Here is a 22,902-nt window from a genome sequence, read left to right as displayed (position 1 = left end):
TCTGCTCGTCTGCTCTCTCTCTCTCCCTTGCTCCTCCCTGTCCATCTCCCTCTCTCTCTCTCTCTCTCTCTCTCTCTCTCTCTCTCTCTCTCTCTCTTTCTCGCTCTCTCGCTCCTCTCTGTCCATCTCCCTCTCTCTCTCTCTCTCGCTCCTCTCTGTCTCATCTCTCCTCTCCTCCTTCACTCACTCTTACCCTCGCCGCAGTGATGAGCCTGCTGCTGGGAGATATCTTCTTCCTACTGTCACCGGCAGCAGCAGTGTGGGTCGTAACAGTCACCGGCAGCAGTGTGGATCGTTACTGTCACCGGCAGCAGCAGTGTGGGTCGTTACTGTCACCGGCAGCAGCAGTGTGGGTCGTTACTGTCACCGGCAGCAGCGTGGGTCGTTACTGTCACCGGCAGCAGCAGTGTGGGTCGTTCCTGTCACCGGCAGCAGTGTGGGTCGTTCCTGTCACCGGCAGCAGCAGTGTGGGTCGTTACTGTCACCGGCAGCAGCAGTGTGGGTCGTTACTGTCACCGGCAGCAGTGTGGGTCGTTCCTGTCACCGGCAGCAGCAGTGGTAGGGACCTGGCAGGACAACAGACAAGGGGACCTATGAGACAGGTGGGGAGATACTGTGAAGATGGGCTATAAAAGGTACAAGTCTTACTTCTCCTTTTACCTGATGACACATGACTAGTTTAGTCTGGCATCCCAGGTACAACAGATGCTGACCGTACGAGGGAAAGGCGTCTGTATCATCAAATGGTTATATACACTGGATATCTCTTCAAATGGTTATATACACTGGATATCTCTTCAAATGGTTATATACACTGGATATCTCTTCAAATGGTTATATACACTGGATATCTCTTCAAATGGTTATATACACTGGATATCTCATCAAATGGTTATATACACTGGATATCTCTTCAAATGTTTATATACACTGGATATATTTTCTAATGTTTATATACTGGATTCTTACTGGCGGTTTTACTGTTCTTTGAGGTACAGTTAACGTCAACGCTGCCTTTTCTGACGTTGTTGCATTTGTTTATTGTTCATCCTTAATGTGCACTGGATTGGAAAGGTTTACACCATGGAGCCCCACCTCCATCACAAACAGCGAAACGCATTCTTCTCTCCTTTCTCCGAGCTTCATCTGAAATGGTGATATCACCGATACACAACAAATGAGGGTTCCTCAAGAGTTCTTTAGGAAGGGTGACGGTTCTATGTGGAACCATACTGACCCAAAGAACCCTTTAAGCCCTTCATGGTTCTTTGCAGTTCAAAAAAGGGTTCTTTATTCTTTTAGTAATAATTAAAATGTATGGACGGTGGCTCATTAGAACATTTTGAGGCGTGGTTTGCGCAAGCTCTTTCTGTGCAACTGTGAGTGAGAGTGTCATTCCAGTTTATCTAATCTGTTGTGTTATACTATCACATGTTATTTATGACTATGGCCAGTGGTGGTGTTTTGTGATAGACTCATGTTGGCCTTGTGTCTCTTGAGGACGGTTGACTAAGTCAGTAGTTCTCAAATCTCTCATCAGGGACCCCCAGCTGTTCCAGAGCTAGCAGACCTGATTCAACTTGTTAATAAACACAATAATAAAACCTATGGAATTTTAACAATATCATATGGCTATTAAACCAGAATAAAAATGCTGTATCATTCTACAAAGAACCTTTGAGATTGATCATGGTTCTTTATACATTTACATTTTGAGTCATTTAGCAGACACTCTTATCCAGAGCGACTTACAGTTAGTGAGTGCATACATTTTTCATACTGGCCCCCTGTGGGAATCGAACGCACAACCCTGGCGTTGCAAGCACCATGCTCTACCAACTGAGCTACACGGGACTCAGCACACAAACCAGAACATGCCCTATCCACCTTCCTCAGGTCGAACGGATCGATAGCTAGAAGGAAAGAAATATGGGTTTATATTCCTGTCAGCCCCACTGGGACGCCACGCTCTCCTATTAACACCTGGATACCAGGGACGCATGCCAAACGGCACCCTATGCCCTACCTAGTGCACTACGTTCGACCAGGGCCCACAGCACTATATAGGTGAATAGGGTGGCGTTTGGGACACGTCCCAGCACATCGTATCTCAGCATGTGCCTCTTACATAAAATAACAAGGTTGAAATAAGAGTCTTTTTTACATCTGTTCAACAAAGCGGGCTGTGAGAGAGGCTGGATTATGAGATAATTGTCGAGATATTTCAGAATAACGACAGACAGGGATTTAAGCACTTATAGGTACTCAGGGGTACACCTCTGGAGTGAGCTAGAGATAGCTAGTGGTAATGTCTTGAGAGCCAGGAGTTAATTTATGGCCCTCGAGCGGACCACTGCTGCCTCCGTGCCAAGACTGGCGGAGCGGAGAGTGTAGTAAATGACTCATTACAGCATATATCACTAGTAGATGATGACTCATTACAGCATATATCACTAGTAGATGATGACTCATTACAGCATATATCACTAGTAGATGATGACTCATTACAGCATATATCACTAGTAGATGATGACTCATTACAGCATATATCACTAGTAGATGATGACTCATTACAGCATATATCACTAGTAGATGATGACTCATTACAGCATATATCACTAGTAGATGATGACTCATTACAGCATATATCACTAGTAGATGATGACTCATTACAGCATATATCACTAGTAGATGATGACTCATTACAGCATATATCACTAGTAGATGATGACTCATTACAGCATATATCACTAGTAGATGATGACTCATTACAGCATATATCACTAGTAGATGATGACTCATTACAGCATATATCACTAGTAGATGATGACTCATTACAGCATATATCACTAGTAGATGATGACTCATTACAGCATATATCACTAGTAGATTATAACTCATTACAGCATATATCACTAGTAGATGATGACTCATTACAGCATATATCACTAGTAGATGATGACTCATTACAGCATATATCACTAGTAGATTATGACTCATTACAGCATATATCACTAGTAGATGATGACTCATTACAGCATATATCACTAGTAGATGATGACTCATTACAGCATATATCACTAGTAGATTATAACTCATTACAGCATATATCACTAGTAGATGATGACTCATTACAGCATATATCACTAGTAGATGATGACTCATTACAGCATATATCACTAGTAGATGATGACTCATTACAGCATATATCACTAGTAGATGATGACTCATTACAGCATATATCACTAGTAGATGATGACTCATTACAGCATATATCACTAGTAGATGATGACTCATTACAGCATATATCACTAGTAGATGATGACTCATTACAGCATATATCACTAGTAGATGATGACTCATTACAGCATATATCACTAGTAGATGATGACTCATTACAGCATATATCACTAGTAGATGATGACTCATTACAGCATATATCACTAGTAGATGATGACTCATTACAGCATATATCACTAGTAGATGATGACTCATTACAGCATATATCACTAGTAGATGATGACTCATTACAGCATATATCACTAGTAGATGATGACTCATTACAGCATATATCACTAGTAGATGATGACTCATTACAGCATATATCACTAGTAGATGATGACTCATTACAGCATATATCACTAGTAGATGATGACTCATTACAGCATATATCACTAGTAGATGATGACTCATTACAGCATATATCACTAGTAGATGATGACTCATTACAGCATATATCACTAGTAGATGATGACTCATTACAGCATATATCACTAGTAGATGATGACTCATTACAGCATATATCACTAGTAGATGATGACTCATTACAGCATATATCACTAGTAGATGATGACTCATTACAGCATATATCACTAGTAGATGATGACTCATTACAGCATATATCACTAGTAGATGATGACTCATTACAGCATATATCACTAGTAGATGATGACTCATTACAGCATATATCACTAGTAGATGATGACTCATTACAGCATATATCACTAGTAGATGATGACTCATTACAGCATATATCACTAGTAGATGATGACTCATTACAGCATATATCACTAGTAGATGATGACTCATTACAGCATATATCACTAGTAGATGATGACTCATTACAGCATATATCACTAGTAGATGATGACTCATTACAGCATATATCACTAGTAGATGATGACTCATTACAGCATATATCACTAGTAGATGATGACTCATTACAGCATATATCACTAGTAGATGATGACTCATTACAGCATATATCACTAGTAGATGATGACTCATTACAGCATATATCACTAGTAGATGATGACTCATTACAGCATATATCACTAGTAGATGATGACTCATTACAGCATATATCACTAGTAGATGATGACTCATTACAGCATATATCACTAGTAGATGATGACTCATTACAGCATATATCACTAGTAGATGATGACTCATTACAGCATATATCACTAGTAGATGATGACTCATTACAGCATATATCACTAGTAGATGATGACTCATTACAGCATATATCACTAGTAGATGATGACTCATTACAGCATATATCACTAGTAGATGATGACTCATTACAGCATATATCACTAGTAGATGATGACTCATTACAGCATATATCACTAGTAGATGATGACTCATTACAGCATATATCACTAGTAGATGATGACTCATTACAGCATATATCACTAGTAGATGATGACTCATTACAGCATATATCACTAGTAGATGATGACTCATTACAGCATATATCACTAGTAGATGATGACTCATTACAGCATATATCACTAGTAGATGATGACTCATTACAGCATATATCACTAGTAGATGATGACTCATTACAGCATATATCACTAGTAGATGATGACTCATTACAGCATATATCACTAGTAGATGATGACTCATTACAGCATATATCACTAGTAGATGATGACTCATTACAGCATATATCACTAGTAGATGATGACTCATTACAGCATATATCACTAGTAGATGATGACTCATTACAGCATATATCACTAGTAGATGATGACTCATTACAGCATATATCACTAGTAGATGATGACTCATTACAGCATATATCACTAGTAGATGATGACTCATTACAGCATATATCACTAGTAGATGATGACTCATTACAGCATATATCACTAGTAGATGATGACTCATTACAGCATATATCACTAGTAGATGATGACTCATTACAGCATATATCACTAGTAGATGATGACTCATTACAGCATATATCACTAGTAGATGATGACTCATTACAGCATATATCACTAGTAGATGATGACTCATTACAGCATATATCACTAGTAGATGATGACTCATTACAGCATATATCACTAGTAGATGATGACTCATTACAGCATATATCACTAGTAGATGATGACTCATTACAGCATATATCACTAGTAGATTATGACTCATTACAGCATATATCACTAGTAGATGATGACTCATTACAGCATATATCACTAGTAGATGATGACTCATTACAGCATATATCACTAGTAGATGATGACTCATTACAGCATATATCACTAGTAGATGATGACTCATTACAGCATATATCACTAGTAGATGATGACTCATTACAGCATATATCACTAGTAGATGATGACTCATTACAGCATATATCACTAGTAGATGATGACTCATTACAGCATATATCACTAGTAGATGATGACTCATTACAGCATATATCACTAGTAGATGATGACTCATTACAGCATATATCACTAGTAGATGATGACTCATTACAGCATATATCACTAGTAGATGATAACTCATTACAGCATATATCACTAGTAGATGATGACTCATTACAGCATATATCACTAGTAGATGATGACTCATTACAGCATATATCACTAGTAGATGATGACTCATTACAGCATATATCACTAGTAGATGATGACTCATTACAGCATATATCACTAGTAGATGATGACTCATTACAGCATATATCACTAGTAGATGATGACTCATTACAGCATATATCACTAGTAGATGATGACTCATTACAGCATATATCACTAGTAGATGATGACTCATTACAGCATATATCACTAGTAGATGATGACTCATTACAGCATATATCACTAGTAGATGATGACTCATTACAGCATATATCACTAGTAGATGATGACTCATTACAGCATATATCACTAGTAGATGATGACTCATTACAGCATATATCACTAGTAGATGATGACTCATTACAGCATATATCACTAGTAGATGATGACTCATTACAGCATATATCACTAGTAGATGATGACTCATTACAGCATATATCACTAGTAGATGATGACTCATTACAGCATATATCACTAGTAGATGATGACTCATTACAGCATATATCACTAGTAGATGATGACTCATTACAGCATATATCACTAGTAGATGATGACTCATTACAGCATATATCACTAGTAGATGATGACTCATTACAGCATATATCACTAGTAGATGATGACTCATTACAGCATATATCACTAGTAGATGATGACTCATTACAGCATATATCACTAGTAGATGATGACTCATTACAGCATATATCACTAGTAGATGATGACTCATTACAGCATATATCACTAGTAGATGATGACTCATTACAGCATATATCACTAGTAGATGATGACTCATTACAGCATATATCACTAGTAGATGATGACTCATTACAGCATATATCACTAGTAGATGATGACTCATTACAGCATATATCACTAGTAGATGATGACTCATTACAGCATATATCACTAGTAGATGATGACTCATTACAGCATATATCACTAGTAGATGATGACTCATTACAGCATATATCACTAGTAGATGATGACTCATTACAGCATATATCACTAGTAGATGATGACTCATTACAGCATATATCACTAGTAGATGATGACTCATTACAGCATATATCACTAGTAGATGATGACTCATTACAGCATATATCACTAGTAGATGATGACTCATTACAGCATATATCACTAGTAGATTATGACTCATTACAGCATATATCACTAGTAGATGATGACTCATTACAGCATATATCACTAGTAGATGATGACTCATTACAGCATATATCACTAGTAGATGATGACTCATTACAGCATATATCACTAGTAGATGATGACTCATTACAGCATATATCACTAGTAGATGATGACTCATTACAGCATATATCACTAGTAGATGATGACTCATTACAGCATATATCACTAGTAGATGATGACTCATTACAGCATATATCACTAGTAGATGATGACTCATTACAGCATATATCACTAGTAGATGATGACTCATTACAGCATATATCACTAGTAGATGATGACTCATTACAGCATATATCACTAGTAGATGATGACTCATTACAGCATATATCACTAGTAGATGATGACTCATTACAGCATATATCACTAGTAGATGATGACTCATTACAGCATATATCACTAGTAGATGATGACTCATTACAGCATATATCACTAGTAGATGATGACTCATTACAGCATATATCACTAGTAGATGATGACTCATTACAGCATATATCACTAGTAGATGATGACTCATTACAGCATATATCACTAGTAGATGATGACTCATTACAGCATATATCACTAGTAGATGATGACTCATTACAGCATATATCACTAGTAGATGATGACTCATTACAGCATATATCACTAGTAGATGATGACTCATTACAGCATATATCACTAGTAGATGATGACTCATTACAGCATATATCACTAGTAGATGATGACTCATTACAGCATATATCACTAGTAGATGATGACTCATTACAGCATATATCACTAGTAGATGATGACTCATTACAGCATATATCACTAGTAGATGATGACTCATTACAGCATATATCACTAGTAGATGATGACTCATTACAGCATATATCACTAGTAGATGATGACTCATTACAGCATATATCACTAGTAGATGATGACTCATTACAGCATATATCACTAGTAGATGATGACTCATTACAGCATATATCACTAGTAGATGATGACTCATTACAGCATATATCACTAGTAGATGATGACTCATTACAGCATATATCACTAGTAGATGATGACTCATTACAGCATATATCACTAGTAGATGATGACTCATTACAGCATATATCACTAGTAGATGATGACTCATTACAGCATATATCACTAGTAGATGATGACTCATTACAGCATATATCACTAGTAGATGATGACTCATTACAGCATATATCACTAGTAGATTATAACTCATTACAGCATATATCACTAGTAGATGATGACTCATTACAGCATATATCACTAGTAGATGATGACTCATTACAGCATATATCACTAGTAGATGATGACTCATTACAGCATATATCACTAGTAGATGATGACTCATTACAGCATATATCACTAGTAGATGATGACTCATTACAGCATATATCACTAGTAGATGATGACTCATTACAGCATATATCACTAGTAGATGATGACTCATTACAGCATATATCACTAGTAGATGATGACTCATTACAGCATATATCACTAGTAGATGATGACTCATTACAGCATATATCACTAGTAGATGATGACTCATTACAGCATATATCACTAGTAGATGATGACTCATTACAGCATATATCACTAGTAGATGATGACTCATTACAGCATATATCACTAGTAGATGATGACTCATTACAGCATATATCACTAGTAGATGATGACTCATTACAGCATATATCACTAGTAGATGATGACTCATTACAGCATATATCACTAGTAGATGATGACTCATTACAGCATATATCACTAGTAGATGATGACTCATTACAGCATATATCACTAGTAGATGATGACTCATTACAGCATATATCACTAGTAGATGATGACTCATTACAGCATATATCACTAGTAGATGATGACTCATTACAGCATATATCACTAGTAGATGATGACTCATTACAGCATATATCACTAGTAGATGATGACTCATTACAGCATATATCACTAGTAGATGATGACTCATTACAGCATATATCACTAGTAGATGATGACTCATTACAGCATATATCACTAGTAGATGATGACTCATTACAGCATATATCACTAGTAGATGATGACTCATTACAGCATATATCACTAGTAGATGATGACTCATTACAGCATATATCACTAGTAGATGATGACTCATTACAGCATATATCACTAGTAGATGATGACTCATTACAGCATATATCACTAGTAGATGATGACTCATTACAGCATATATCACTAGTAGATGATGACTCATTACAGCATATATCACTAGTAGATGATGACTCATTACAGCATATATCACTAGTAGATGATGACTCATTACAGCATATATCACTAGTAGATGATGACTCATTACAGCATATATCACTAGTAGATGATGACTCATTACAGCATATATCACTAGTAGATGATGACTCATTACAGCATATATCACTAGTAGATGATGACTCATTACAGCATATATCACTAGTAGATGATGACTCATTACAGCATATATCACTAGTAGATGATGACTCATTACAGCATATATCACTAGTAGATGATGACTCATTACAGCATATATCACTAGTAGATGATGACTCATTACAGCATATATCACTAGTAGATGATGACTCATTACAGCATATATCACTAGTAGATGATGACTCATTACAGCATATATCACTAGTAGATGATGACTCATTACAGCATATATCACTAGTAGATGATGACTCATTACAGCATATATCACTAGTAGATGATGACTCATTACAGCATATATCACTAGTAGATGATGACTCATTACAGCATATATCACTAGTAGATGATGACTCATTACAGCATATATCACTAGTAGATGATGACTCATTACAGCATATATCACTAGTAGATGATGACTCATTACAGCATATATCACTAGTAGATGATGACTCATTACAGCATATATCACTAGTAGATGATGACTCATTACAGCATATATCACTAGTAGATGATGACTCATTACAGCATATATCACTAGTAGATGATGACTCATTACAGCATATATCACTAGTAGATTATGACTCATTACAGCATATATCACTAGTAGATGATGACTCATTACAGCATATATCACTAGTAGATGATGACTCATTACAGCATATATCACTAGTAGATTATGACTCATTACAGCATATATCACTAGTAGATGATGACTCATTACAGCATATATCACTAGTAGATGATGACTCATTACAGCATATATCACTAGTAGATGATGACTCATTACAGCATATATCACTAGTAGATGATGACTCATTACAGCATATATCACTAGTAGATTATAACTCATTACAGCATATATCACTAGTAGATGATGACTCATTACAGCATATATCACTAGTAGATGATGACTCATTACAGCATATATCACTAGTAGATGATGACTCATTACAGCATATATCACTAGTAGATGATGACTCATTACAGCATATATCACTAGTAGATGATGACTCATTACAGCATATATCACTAGTAGATGATGACTCATTACAGCATATATCACTAGTAGATGATGACTCATTACAGCATATATCACTAGTAGATGATGACTCATTACAGCATATATCACTAGTAGATGATGACTCATTACAGCATATATCACTAGTAGATGATGACTCATTACAGCATATATCACTAGTAGATGATGACTCATTACAGCATATATCACTAGTAGATGATGACTCATTACAGCATATATCACTAGTAGATGATGACTCATTACAGCATATATCACTAGTAGATGATGACTCATTACAGCATATATCACTAGTAGATGATGACTCATTACAGCATATATCACTAGTAGATGATGACTCATTACAGCATATATCACTAGTAGATGATGACTCATTACAGCATATATCACTAGTAGATGATGACTCATTACAGCATATATCACTAGTAGATGATGACTCATTACAGCATATATCACTAGTAGATGATGACTCATTACAGCATATATCACTAGTAGATGATGACTCATTACAGCATATATCACTAGTAGATGATGACTCATTACAGCATATATCACTAGTAGATGATGACTCATTACAGCATATATCACTAGTAGATGATGACTCATTACAGCATATATCACTAGTAGATGATGACTCATTACAGCATATATCACTAGTAGATGATGACTCATTACAGCATATATCACTAGTAGATGATGACTCATTACAGCATATATCACTAGTAGATGATGACTCATTACAGCATATATCACTAGTAGATGATGACTCATTACAGCATATATCACTAGTAGATGATGACTCATTACAGCATATATCACTAGTAGATGATGACTCATTACAGCATATATCACTAGTAGATGATGACTCATTACAGCATATATCACTAGTAGATGATGACTCATTACAGCATATATCACTAGTAGATGATGACTCATTACAGCATATATCACTAGTAGATGATGACTCATTACAGCATATATCACTAGTAGATGATGACTCATTACAGCATATATCACTAGTAGATGATGACTCATTACAGCATATATCACTAGTAGATGATGACTCATTACAGCATATATCACTAGTAGATGATGACTCATTACAGCATATATCACTAGTAGATGATGACTCATTACAGCATATATCACTAGTAGATGATGACTCATTACAGCATATATCACTAGTAGATGATGACTCATTACAGCATATATCACTAGTAGATGATGACTCATTACAGCATATATCACTAGTAGATGATGACTCATTACAGCATATATCACTAGTAGATTATGACTCATTACAGCATATATCACTAGTAGATGATGACTCATTACAGCATATATCACTAGTAGATTATAACTCATTACAGCATATATCACTAGTAGATGATGACTCATTACAGCATATATCACTAGTAGATTATAACTCATTACAGCATATATCACTAGTAGATGATGACTCATTACAGCATATATCACTAGTAGATGATAACTCATTACAGCATATATCACTAGTAGATGATGACTCATTACAGCATATATCACTAGTAGATGATGACTCATTACAGCATATATCACTAGTAGATGATAACTCATTACAGCATATATCACTAGTAGATGATGACTCATTACAGCATATATCACTAGTAGATTATGACTCATTACAGCATATATCACTAGTAGATGATGACTCATTACAGCATATATCACTAGTAGATGATGACTCATTACAGCATATATCACTAGTAGATTATGACTCATTACAGCATATATCACTAGTAGATGATGACTCATTACAGCATATATCACTAGTAGATGATGACTCATTACAGCATATATCACTAGTAGATGATGACTCATTACAGCATATATCACTAGTAGAGGATGACTCATTACAGCATATATCACTAGTAGATGATGACTCATTACAGCATATATCACTAGTAGATGATGACTCATTACAGCATATATCACTAGTAGATTATGACTCATTACAGCATATATCACTAGTAGATTATGACTCATTACAGCATATATCACTAGTAGATGATGACTCATTACAGCATATATCACTAGTAGATTATAAGGGCTGGAGACTAAATACGAAGAGGAATAACTGTTAAAACAGAAAGATTTGTTCCAAATACGGTACCGTCAGGCTTACAGGAATGATGACCTGTATGGTTTTTTTTGCGCTTAATGTAATGTAATGTAATATAGTAGTGCCAAAGATGAGTACAATTATATAATAATAATAATAATATGCCATTTAGAAGACGCTTTTATCCAAAGCGACTTACAGTCATGCGTGCATACATTTCTGCTCCCCGATTATACCTGTCTGTAAAGCACGTAATAAATGGTAAAAATGTAAGGATTTCTATCAAGTGGGTTACAGGCAGCCTGACAGGATTGAATGAAGTCAAAATGATTTTTAGTGTAAGACACAATGACTACATCAACATTATTGGAGACAACGAAATGATGACCGCAGCTCTCTCCAGAGGGTGGTGTGGTCAGCCCAACGCATCACTGGGGGGGCACACTGCCTGCCCTCCAGGACATCTACAGCACCTGGTGTCACAGAAGAGGCCAAGAAGATCATCAAGGACCTCAGCCGTCCGAGCCACGGCCTGTTCACCCCGCTACCATCCAGAAGCCGAGGTCAGTACAGGTGCATCAAAGCTGAAACCGAGAGACTGAAAAATAGCTTCTATCTCCAGGCCATCAGAGTGTTAAATAGTCAACTCTAGCCGGCCTCCGCACTTTACCCTGCCCTGAACTTTAGTCACTGTCACCAGCCAGCCACCACCCTGTTACTCAACCCTGCACCTTAGAGGTTGCTGCCTTATGTACATAGTCATTGAACACCGGTCACATTACTAATGTTTACGTACTGTTTTACTCATTTCAAATGTATATACTGTATTCTAGTCAAGGCCTATCCTATCTAACTATTGCTGTACATATACTATTCTATCCACATATTCTACAGATATACTCAATATTGTATTAATATACTGTCAATAATGTCTATGCATCCCATCACACACATGTAATATATATATATATATATATATATATATATATATATATATATATATATATATATACAATACCAGTCAAAAGTTTGGACACCTACTCATTCAAGGGTTTTTCTTTATTTTTACAATTTTTTACATTGTAGAATAATAGTGAAGACATCAAAACTATGAATTAACACATATGGAATCATGTAGTTACCAAAAAGGTGTTAAAGAAATCAAAATATATTTTATATTTAAGATTCTTCAAATAGCCACCCTTTGCCTTGATGACAGCTTTGCACACTCTTGGCATTCTCTCAACCAGCTTCACCTGGAATGCTTTTCCAACAGTCTTGAAGGAGTTCCCTCATATACCGAGCTCTTCTTGGCTGCTTTTCCTTCACTCTGTGGTCCAACTCATCCCAAACCATCTCAGTTGGGTTGAGGTCGGGGGATTGTGGAGGCCAAGTCATCTGATGCAGCACTCCATCACTCTCCTTCTTGGTAAAATAGCACTTACACAGCCTGGAGGTGTGTTGGGTCATTGTCCTGTTGAAAAACAAATGATAGTCCCACTAAGCCCAAACCAGATGGGATGGCGTATCGCTGCAGAATGCTGTGGTAGCCATGCTGGTTAAGTGTGCCTTGAATTCTAAATAAATCAGTGTCACCAGCAAAGCACCCCCACACTATAACACCTCCTCCTCCATGCTTTACGGTGGGAAATATACATGTGGAGATCATCCGTTCACCAACACCGCGTCTCACAAAGACACGGCGGTTGGAACCAAAAATCTTCAATTTGGACATATTTCCACCAGTCTAATGTCCATTGCTTGTGTTTCTTGGCCCAAGCTGGTCTCTTCTTCTTATTGGTGTCCTTTACTAGTGGTTTCTTTGCAGCAATTCTACCATGAAGGCCTGATTCACACAGTCCCCTCTGAACAGTTGATGTTGAGATTTGTCTGTGACTTGAACTCTGTGAAGCATTTACATCGAGGCATTCAGTTACTGTTCGATTGAACGTTAGAATGGGCAAAACGAGTGACCTAAGCGACTTTGAGCGTGGTATGATCATTCCAGTATCTCAGAAACGGCCGACCTCCTGGGCTTTTTACGCACGACAGGTGTCCAGGGTTTACTAAGAATGGTGCAACGAACATAAAACAACCAGTCAGTGGCAGTCCTGTGGGCGATAACAGCTCGTTTATGAGAGAGGTCAAAGGAGAAGGGCTAGATTGTGCAAGCTAACAGCCAGGCCAAAAACAGCAGAGCGGTATCTCGGAACGCACAACTCGTCAGTCCTCGTCAGGCTATTGCAGCAGACGACCACACTGGGTTCTACTCCTATCAGCTAAAAACAAGAAGAAGCGGCTCCAGTGGGCACGCGATCACCAACACTGGACAACTGAGGAGTTGAAAAACATCGGCTGGTCCGACAAATCCCGGTTCCTGTTGTGTCATGCTGATTGCAGAGTAAGGATTTGGCATAAGCAGCATGAGTCCATTGCCCCATCCTGCCTGGTGTCAACGGTACAGGCTGGTGGCGGTGGAGTAATGGTGTGGGAAATGTTTTCCTGGCACATGTTAGGTCCCTTGATTCCAATTGAGCAACGTTTGAACGCCACAGCGTATCTGAGCATAGTTGCTGACCAGGTGCAACCCTTCTTGGCTACAGGGGGGTCCGACCCAGTATTAGATGGGTGTACCTAATAAACTGTATAAGTGTATAACTCCTATACCATATAGCCCAGAGCAGAGGGTAAAGACAAGAAATTGATGAGAGAGTGAGATACTCCAGAGAGAGAAGGAAGGAAGGAAGGAAAGAGAGAGGTACTCCAGAGAGAGAAAGAGAGATGGAAGGAAAGCGAGGTACTCCAGAGAGAGAGAGAGATGGAAGGAAAGCGAGCTACTCCAGAGAGAGAGAGAGAAGGAAGCAAGGAAAGAGAGAGGTACTCCAGAGAGAGAGAGAGAGATGGAAGGAAAGCGAGGTACTCCAGAGAGAGAGCGATAGAGATGGGGGGGAGGGGCTCCATGGCCTCAGTATGACCTCACTCACCATCATTAGCACAGCTTCCATCTGGAAAACATCCTTAATCACTCTTCACTGAGCCTTTTACCTGGTCATCACCATCACTCACCCCCACCAACGCATGACCAATTATGGCTAATGTAGCCAACATCATGAGCATGACCTATGAATCATGCTTTATTAATACTCAAATGAATGTGTGGCCAGACAGGAGTAAGAGCACTTTATATGGATAACTAAACTTCCCCCAGTGAAACACAATGAGGTCATCAAGGATGAAGCCAGACATGGAGCCATCCTCTGGTGGTGGTTCAATGTGGAGTAGTAATGTAGCCATCCTCTGGCGGTGGTTCAATGTGGAGTAGTAATGTAGCAATCCTCTGGCTGTGGTTCAATGTGGAGTAGTAATGTACCAGTCCTCTAGCTGTGGTTCAATGTGGAGTAGTAATGTAGCCATCCTCTGGCTGTGGTTCAATGAGGAGTAGTAATGTAGCCATCCTCTGGCTGTGGTTCAATGTGGAGTAGTAATGTAGCCATCCTCTGGCTGTGGTTCAATGTGGAGTAGTAATGTAGCCATCCTCTGGCTGTGGTTCAATGTGGAGTAGTAATGTAGCCATCCTCTGGCTGTGGTTCAATGTGGAGTAGTAATGTAGCCATCCTCTGGCTGTGGTTCAATGTGGAGTAGTAATGTAGCCATCCTCTGGCTGTGGTTCAATGTGGAGTAGTAATGTAGCCATCCTCTGGCTGTGGTTCAATGAGGAGTAGTAATGTAGCCATCCTCTGGCTGTGGTTCAATGCAGAGTAGTAATGTAGCCATCTTCTGGCTGTGGTTCAATGAGGAGTAGTAATGTAGCCATCCTCTGGCTGTGGTTCAATGTGGAGTAGTAATGTAGCCATCCTCTGGCTGTGGTTCAATGAGTAGTAGTAATGTAGCCATCCGCTGGCTGTGGTTCAATGTGGAGTAGTAATGTAGCCATCCTCTGGCTGTGGTTCAGTGTGGAGTAGTAATGTAGCCATCCTCTGGCTGTGGTTCAATGTGGAGTAGTAATGTAGCCATCCTCTGGCTGTGGTTCAATGTGGAGTAGTAATGTAGCCATCCTCTGGCTGTGGTTCAATGTGGAGTAGTAATGTAGCCATCCTCTGGCTGTGGTTCAATGTGGAGTAGTAATGTAGCCATCCTCTGGCTGTGGTTCAATGTGGAGTAGTAATGTAGCCATCCTCTGGCTGTGGTTCAATGTGGAGTAGTAATGTAGCCATCCTCTGGCTGTGGTTCAATGTGGAGTAGTAATGTAGCCATCCTCTGGCTGTGGTTCAATGTGGAGTAGTAATGTAGCATCCTCTGGCTGTGGTTCAATGAGGAGTAGTAATGTAGCCATCCTCTGGCTGTGGTTCAATGTAGAGTAGTAATGTAGCCATCCTCTGGCTGTGGTTCAATGAGGAGTAGTAATGTAGCCATCCTCTGGCTGTGGTTCAATGTGGAGTAGTAATGTAGCCATCCTCTGGCTGTGGTTCAATGAGGAGTAGTAATGTAGCCATCCTCTGGCTGTGGTTCAATGTGGAGTAGTAATGTAGCCATCCTCTGGCTGTGGTTCAGTGTGGAGTAGTAATGTAGCCATCCTCTGGCTGTGGTTCAATGTGGAGTAGTAATGTAGCCATCCTCTGGCTGTGGTTCAATGTGGAGTAGTAATGTAGCCATCCTCTGGCTGTGGTTCAATGTGGTGTAGTAATGTAGCCATCCTCTGGCTGTGGTTCAATGTAGAGTAAAAATGTAGCCATCCTCTGGCTGTGGTTCAATGTGGAGTAGTAATGTAGCCATCCTCTGGCTGTGTTTCAATGTGGAGTAGTACTGAAGGAGGACTTTCATTCCATAATAGCAGTTTGACAGTCACAAGTTCCTAGCATACAGTTAATTTACACTTTTTAAAAATAGTTTGATCATTCTATCTTCTTTAAAATTGTAAGTGAAAGAATAAAAAATGGATTTGTTCTCAAACTACAGTAGAGGTGCTGCCTTTAAATTAAGAAACTATACAACGGAAGAACAGTCTCTCCTTACTATACAGTTCATTAACTAACTGATAAAACTAGTGATCAGATATATGAAATTGAAGGTGAAAATATCTTTGCAGTATTCTGACCAGTCCACCAATATGAACCCCCCAGAGATCCTGAGATAAGGACAAAAAAAGAATATATCACATGAATGGTGTTCAGGGCAGTAAGCTGTGTTGTCATTGTCTTCAACTGTGTTGTCATGGATGCACTATTGATCCGGCAGGATTAGGGGAGGGGGAGAGAGGGGGTCATCTGAGGTCAGCCGCCTGCGTTGCTCACTCTCAATCCTTTAGATCAGGGGTGTCAAACTCATTTTAGCTCAGGGGCCACATGGAGGAAAATCTATTCCCAAGTGGGCCGGACCGGAAAAATCATGGTATATATAACTTAAAAACAACAACTTCAGATTGTTTTCTTTGTTTTAATACAATCAACATACAACATAAAGTATGGAGCCTGAGGACAGTGTCCAAAAGCACAACATCACTATTAATCATAAAACACCTTAAAGTATTTGAAAGTTCTGAGGACAAAGAACACACAAACACACAATGCCTCAGTGATTAACAGAACTGTTTCACAGATCACAGAGCTATATCAGGGTGTCATTTCTCAGGCAGAAATGTAGATAAAAATAATGAAATCCTGTTCCCCAAACAAGTGCAAGAACCACAGAGTCAAGAATAGGTTAAATATACAAATAAAATAAAATCAATTAAAAACAATAGCACATCAACATAAAAACATATAAACATAAATCTGAAAGCGTTGCTCAAACTCCCGTAACAGTCCCGTTATTTTATCTTTGAACTGCTTCATGTCTGCCACATGTTGGGTCGCGCACACATTTTTCAGACAGGGGAAGTGAGCTGCATCACCACTGGCAAGTTGCGTCTCCCACAATGACAGCTTCAACTTGAAAGAACGTATGCTGTCATAATACTGCGTGACAACTTTGTTGTGCCCTTGCAGCTGTTTGTTCAAGTTATTCAGGTGCTCTGTAACATCCACCATAAATGCAAGGTCCGGCATCCATTCTGTGGAATGAAATCCTAACACTGGTTTGCCCTTTTCTTCCATGAACTGTTCAATTTCTTCTCGTAAATCAAAGAAACGCCTCAGCACAGCACCTCGGCTTAACCATCTTACCTCAGTGTGGTATGGCAGGCCATAGATGTGGTATTTCTCTCTGAGAAGGCTGTCAAACTGACGGTGATTCAGGCTTCTGGATCGGATGAAATTAACAGTTTGGATGACCACCTTCATGACGTTATCCATCTTTAATGACTTGCAACACAAAGCCTCCTGGTGCAAAATACAGTGAAAAGTCAAAAAATCACGTCCTCCATTTGCAGATTGCACTTTCTCTCTGAACTTTGTCACAACGCCTGCTTTTTTCCCGATCATTGAGGGTGCACCATCTGTAGCCAGGCTGACAGCGCGGGACCAGTCCACTCCGACCCTGTCGTTGTATCTGTCATCGGCACCAACTCCACAAACTCCTTGGTGACGGTCAATGTGTCATCAACTCCGCGGATGAAAAAATGGCCAGTTGTGCAACATCTGTAATGTCCGTGCTTTCATCAATTGCAACCGAAAACGCAATAAATGACTTTACTTTTTGCTTCAACTGGCTGTCCAAATCCACTGAAAGATCGGAAATCCTGTCTGCAACTGTGTTTCTTGTCAGGCTGATATTTGCAAAAGCCTGCCGCTTTTCAGGGCACACAATCTCCGCTGCCTTCATCATGCATGTTTTTACAAATTCACCCTCACTAAATGGTTTTGAAGCCACTGCGATTTCATTAGCAATGAGGTAGCTAGCTTTCACTGCAGCGTCACTGATGTCTCGGCTGTGAGTAAACACAGACTGCTGTTTCTTCAGACCCGCCAACAGTTCATTCACCTTCTCTCATCTCCGCTGTCCTTGAAAGTTGTCATATTTGTCGGCATGAAGACTCACATAGTGGCGACGAAGGTTATATTCTTTCAGCACTGCAACATGCTCTGAACACACCAAACATACAGCTTTCCCATTCAATTCCGTGATTAAATAGGATGACCATTTTTCTTGGAACACTCTGCACTCTGCGTCCACTTTTCTCTTTTTTGACAGAGACATATTGGGGCAATGAGGGGTGCCAAAGCACATAATGTTAAAAGTAGAAGCCGTAATAAATATCGCGGGCAAAACAAAGTAGCTCATTGGCTGCACGTGCTTGACCTACTTGCTCTGCCCCGGTATAAACAGTTTGCTTGCTTAACACAATTGCTATTGCGCCATCCAGTGGACGCAATTGGAACAGCAGTTTATTTTATTGAAAAAATTGCAGCGCATTTTTATACTTTACAATTATTATTATTATTTTTTTTATTTTTTTTTAATCATCTCGCGGGCCGGATTAAACCCGTTTGCGGGCCTGATCCGGCCCGCGGGCCGTACGTTTGACACCCCTGCTTTAGATGACCCTTTGGAATTAACCAAGGACATACACAAGCACACACCAAGACCCCCCAAGGTCTAAGGTCTGAGACTGACTGTGCTCACAATGTGCTCCAATTGGCTTTAGTGGGAATATCCTGATGTTGACAAGGCTATGATGGTGATATTGTCCATTGGAGGATAGATGAGATCTTTATACTGAAGGAAATATACATCAATGTAGCTGCTGTATTTCACACTGAACACACACACACACACTGTTACAGCCAGGGCCTCTTAGAAGGACTATCTGCTTGCTGAGAACAAATATCTCCCTCCTCCTCCACAGAATATCTACCGCAATACAGCCACAAGCCAAGTTTAATGGACTCCAAAAGGTGTTTGAGTTTAATGGACTCCAAAAGGTGTTTGAGTTTAATGGACTCCAAAAGGTGTTTGAGTTTAATGGACTCCAAAAGGTGTTTGAGTTTAATGGACTCCAAAAGGTGTTTGAGTTTAATGGACTCCAAAAGGTGTTTGAGTTTAATGGACTCCAAAAGGTGTTTGAGTTTAATGGACTCCAAAAGGTGTTTGAGTAGATGTTCTCTCCCGTCTCTCCCTCTTTCACCTCTCCCGCTTCCCACTCCTCTTCTCCACCCTCCCCCTCTCTCTTCCCCCTCCCTCCCTCCCTCCCCCTCTCTCTTCCCCCTCCCTCCCTCCCCCTCTCTCTCCCCCTCCATCTGTCAGTAAACATCCTGACTGCGGTGGCTCTATCCCAGCTGGCAGACGGTACTAAGGAAGCTCTGTACATGTACCTGCTGGCTCTAACCAGCTCTGACATCCTCTCCCAGCGCTTCACCATCTTCGTGGGCTTCCTGCTGGAAACAGCCTTGTTCCACCGGGAGGTAGGTAGCCCAGTGGTTAAGGAATGGACAATAAAGTTGTATTGTACTGATTTTCTAGGTCCCCACCCTCCTGCTGCACTCAGTCAGCGTGGCGGAGTTTGCTGCCAACCATGCCTCCATCTGGTCCACCGTACCCCTTACCATGGACTGCTACGTGGCACTGTGCCACCCCCTCATCCTCCGCCAGATTGGCTACCCGGTGCTGGGGTGCGGTGGATCATCGCCATCGTCTTATACCTGGCGGTGTTGTAGGGCGTGCCGTTCTTCTGGTTGTCTGACATGTGACCACCCTTGACTCCGCCCTCATATGGACGCACATGACGATAATATTCCTCCTGCCGTGTAGCATCTTCCTGGTTCTGAACATGCTAATCTTCCGCCGGCTGCGAGTGCGGCAGAGACAGGCACCGTGCCAGGAGGAGTGTGGTGGCGGTGGGCCCCAGTTGGCACGGCTGCGGTGCCCGGGTAAGAGCACCGCCATGCTGCTCGCCATCCCCTCCTCGTTCGTCCTACTCTGGGAGCCCGGGACTCTAGTGGTCATCTATCATCTCTACTGTACGGGTCCTCGGTCCACAAGGACAGGCGGGTCCACCTGGCCTACGACCTGTCTAACATGCTGGCCATGCTCAACACTGTGGTCAACTTCTTTCTCTACAGTTTTGTCAGTAAGCAATTCAGAGTGGGCGTAAGGGATGTTCTGTTGCTCGGGGGGGGGGGGGATTCTGAAGGAATCTCCACCACCAGCATGCCCCCGCCAACGCCTCCAAATCCTCGATGTCTAGCGGGACAAACAAGCGCTCGCACCGAGACTCAACCAACCCCACCCCCTTACCACTCCACAGGGTGTGACCCTGACCTTGGCCCCCTACCACTCCGCAGGGTGTGACCCTGACCTTGGCCCCCTACCACTCCGCAGGGTGTGACCCTGAACTTGGCCCCCTACCACTCCGCAGGGTGTGACCCTGACCTTGGCCCCCTACCACTCCGCAGGGTGTGACCCTGACCTTGGCCCCCTACCACTCCGCAGGGTGTGACCCTGACCTTGGCCCCCTACCACTCCGCAGGGTGTGACCCTGACCTTGGCCCCCTACCACTCCGCAGGGTGTGACCCTGACCTTGGCCCCCTACCACTCCGCAGGGTGTGACCCTGAACTTGGCCCCCTACCACTCCGCAGGGTGTGACCCTGACCTTGGCCCCCTACCACTCCGCAGGGTGTGACCCTGACCTTGGCCCCCTACCACTCCGCAGGGTGTGACCCTGACTTTGGCCCCATATCACTCCGCAGGGTGTGACCCTGACCTTGGCCCCCTACCACTCCGCAGGGTGTGACCCTGACCTTGGCCCCCTACCACTCCGCAGGGTGTGACCCCTGACCTTGGCCCCCTACCACTCCGCAGGGTGTGACCCTGACTTTGGCCCCCTACCACTCCGCAGGTGTGACCCTGACCTTGGCCCCCTACCACTCCGCAGGGTGTGACCCTGACCTTGGCCCCCTACCACTCCGCAGGGTGTGACCCTGACCTTGGCCCCCTACCACTCCGCAGGGTGTGACCCTGACCTTGGCCCCCTACCACTCCGCAGGGTGTGACCCTGACCTTGGCCCTTGACTATGGGATGAGAGAGACCCCGTATTTGAGACCAACCCACTCGTCCCCACCATCCCTCTACCCCCCATCCCTCTACCCCCATCCCTCCATCCCTCTACCCCCCATCCCTCCATTCCCTCGTCCACCCCATCCCTCTACCCCCCCATCCCTCCATTCCCTCTTCCACCCCATCCCTCTACCCCCCATCCCTCCATCCCTCTACCCCCATCCCTCCATTCCCTCGTCCCCTCCATCCCTCTACCCCCATCCCTCCATCCCTCTACCCCCCATCCCTCCATCCCTCTACCCCCATCCCTCCATCCCTCTACC

The 22,902-nt window shown here is 41.0% G+C and overlaps 1 pseudogene; it reads left to right on the top strand.

Moving 5' to 3' along the window:
- The first annotated feature begins 206 nt into the window (after positions 1-206).
- LOC121547873 lies at positions 207-22,500 on the top strand (annotated as a pseudogene).
- The last annotated feature ends 402 nt before the right edge of the window (positions 22,501-22,902 follow it).

The sequence above is a fragment of the Coregonus clupeaformis genome, chromosome 31, assembly GCF_020615455.1.
Source record: "Coregonus clupeaformis isolate EN_2021a chromosome 31, ASM2061545v1, whole genome shotgun sequence".
NCBI lineage: Eukaryota > Metazoa > Chordata > Actinopteri > Salmoniformes > Salmonidae > Coregonus > Coregonus clupeaformis.
This window is presented reverse-complemented; position numbering and strand designations above follow the sequence as displayed.